This window comes from Ailuropoda melanoleuca, chromosome 6 (genome assembly GCF_002007445.2).
Source record: "Ailuropoda melanoleuca isolate Jingjing chromosome 6, ASM200744v2, whole genome shotgun sequence".
Lineage (NCBI taxonomy): Eukaryota > Metazoa > Chordata > Mammalia > Carnivora > Ursidae > Ailuropoda > Ailuropoda melanoleuca.
The window spans coordinates 129,066,318-129,069,781 of NC_048223.1; positions in this window are offsets into that span (position 1 = coordinate 129,066,318).

Genomic DNA, 3,464 nt, shown 5'->3' on the forward strand with positions numbered 1-3,464 from the left:
CTGTCCCCATCTTCAAAGGAGGGAAGCTTCTCAAACATCAGGATTTCCTGCTGTTGTGACTTTGACCTACTTTGGTCCTGTTTCTGTGATGTTATTGAGACACACAGAACCCCGTGGCTTTTTTAGGTCCTTTGGGGGAAGCAGGGGGTTGATACCTGTATCACAGCCTGAGACGGAGCTCCCAGCTCTACCTGGGATTCAAATCGTTGCCTGAGACCTGAGCCACAGTACATTTCACTCTAATTTCCAGATGCTTAGAACAGCGCTGGGAAGAGCAAAGCTAATCAGAACCTGGGCCACGACAGATCTCAAACGACAACGGCAAGCCCCCACCAGTGCTCAGTTGTGCCAAGCGCTGCACAGCCACATTCAAACACAGCTCCCCTAATCCTCGCAGCAGGGAGGTAGCTGCTTCCCTTACCGTCACCCTCGTTTTACACTTGAGGAGCCTGGAGCACAGAGAGGTTAAGCAGTTTGAGGAAGATCACACAGCTAGGAGGGGAGAGCAAGGATTTAAAATCAGGCTTAGCACCTGTGTGCTTACCTTCACTCTCCAGTCTCCAAACGCATCACGAAAACTGCAGATCTGGGCTCAGCACTGCCCAGGGCCCATGCAGCAGAGACGGAAGCAAACCTCTGTGGAGCTCTGTGCGAGTAACCAACTGAGGACTATCAAAAGTCATTCCTGTACCAGCTGCACACAAAGTGGCAGGTCTAATCCAGCCTCATGGAGTCCTTCTCACCGAGCAGAGGGCAAATTCGGTGACTGACGAGGATGGTCTGACTCAAGACCACTTGCTTATGCCATCAGGGAGACCCCTGGGCATGGGCTCCTGCCTGGGACTTGGAGTCCGGGTGGCACAGGACCCCACAGGCTCCCTGCATCGGGAGCTGGAGACCGCGGGGAGCACGGTGCCGGGCTCAGGGGAACAGCTTGAGGGCGGCTGGGGGGCCTGGCGTGAGACCTGGGCAGAGTCTCGTAGTGGATGCGTGCAAAGCCCCATAGATCCCTTTCACCGGCATCGTTGGCTTTGATCGACTCCTGAACGTAAAAGAAAACCAATTCTTGTGATGAATAGCACAATAATTAGATGATTCCTGTCACTGTTTCGTCTTTTCTTCCTTTTTGGGTAATTTATCAGATGTGGGGTACATCAATGCTCTAGATACTTGGTCTTAAATTTCTGAAACTCACACTCGACATGAACCCCTGACCTTAGCATGCTTCCAGCAACTGTTCACAGGAGAACTGCTTTTTTTTTTGCTCTTTCTAAAAAAAGAAATTCCATAAGTAAATTAGTAGTGGGACCATCCAATAAAAATTAAATAAATGTTTACTTTATTGTGAAATTTGAATTTTCAACTGCAAAAATAGCCTGGTAAAAAATTAAATGATTCGAGTCCCAGCTCAATAAAATCCCCCAGGGGCAGCTTCTGGGAAATAAAACAAGTAGTGAGTGAATTGGACTCAGCAATGTTCTAGCAATCTATTTATTTATAAATTTGCTCTCAGAATTAATAATTTCACCTAAAATAATTCTCCCACATGAGGAAGTCCCTCAGGTACATGGCCCTTTCTGCAGCAGGTGACAGATGTCTCAGGCTCCCTTTGCCCCCAGTCCCTGATTAGATTCACCCTGTATGACTTCCAGGCAGATGGGAGTTTAAGGTTCCCCTGAATATTTGCCAAGAGAAAGAAAGAGAAAGCCAATTTGTCCTTACATGTTTTGTTGTGGCTATTGTATCAGTTAGGTGTGCTCGAAGAACACCACCAGAAGTATATGTGTGTGTGTTTGTATGTGCCTATGCCTCCACCCGCACCTGCACCCGCACCTGCACCTGCCCCGGCACCTGTCCCCTCCCTATACCTCCACCTGCACCCACACCCGCACCTGCACCTGCACCCGCACCCACACCTATACCCGCACCCACACCTGTACCCGCACCCACACCTGCACCTGCACCCGCACCCGCACCCACACCCGCACCCGCACCAGCACCTGCCTGTACCCACACCCGCACCCCCTTTTTTTTTTTTTTTTTTTTTTTTTTTTTTTTTTTTTTTTTTTTTTTTTTTTTTTTTTTTTTTTTTTTTTTTTTTTTTNGTAAATTAGTATTGATAGAGGCTGGATGAGTGAGTGCAACTACAATGCACTAACGTCCATGTCGCAGAAAGAGCCGAGCCTCAGAGGTCTCTGCTGACATGTGTTCCTCGTCTCTTCCTTTACCCTTTCTCTTCTTTTTCTTAAGAGGAAGCATGAGAGGAAAAGCTTCATTTTAAAGAGATACCGCTGCTCTCTCCCACTCAGAACGCCCTACAGCAATGCTACGTGGCCCACACTTTGAATGTTAGTGTTTCCCCTCTGTGAGGAGAAGATGTATTCCTTCCTTTCCACTTATGTTGCATCCATCTGTGAAATTTTATATATTTACCAAGTGGATGTGGGGATGGAAGTGCATTTATGGAGACGAAGTCCCTTCCTACAAGAAAGGTGACTAGCTGAGTGGTTTTGTGCAGACTCGGTCAGGGTCAGCCTCTAGAAGGGTTGTCACAGAGTCCCTGGAGCAGACAGACAGGACCTGCTGCTGTTCAGGTTTTCAGGGTGAACGGGACCCAGATTTCAGTAGAACATGCCAGAAACAGGTAAGACAGTGCGGCAGAGGAATGCCAGCAGGCTGATGTGGGGGATCTCACCATAGCAACAGCTCCAGAGAAACCCTAAACCAGCAAGAAAAAGTAGCCGTGTTGGCTTCGTTGATAGAGAAGTGTAAACATCTGGAAAAGGAAGCAATCATGTGGAAAATCAAATAGGTGTTCAGGAAAAATAGAGCAATATCAGAAATGACATGAATGTCACTGAGGATTCTATACACAGGAGATGTCCCCAGTCTGCAAATCCATGGATACAGGAAGCCAGTTAGGAGGGGCATGGAAGGGGCTATGGGGCACAGGTTTATTTTGGGAGGCAATGAAACCTTTTGGAATTAGGTTGGGGTGGTGGTCACACAATTCCGAATGCACAAAAAACACTGAATTGTACACTTTAAATGGGTGAATTCTATGGCATGTGAATGATGTCTGGATAAAGACAGAAACCTGGAGAAGTCTTTGCAGTAACAAAAGCAGAAATGACGGAATGGGAATTGGAAACCTAACTCTTTATTTCAATGTTAATGCACAGATTGAGTAAATCAGGGAATTAGTGTCCCTGCCATTATGCCTTGTATTTCTAATTCTGTAAATTCAGAGCGAGATAAGATAAGTGGGGTGAGTGAGTGTTGCACTGTGCGCACAGTTACAGAGCTGGCGTGGGCAGGGGTGTTCCTGAGCCGCCAAGCCCAGGGTTCTGGGCCAGCCACCCCTGAACCAGCACCAGCACCCGCACCCACGCCTGCACCCGCACCCGCACCTGCACCCGCACCCACACCTGCACCCGCCACCCACACCTGCACCTGCACCTGTA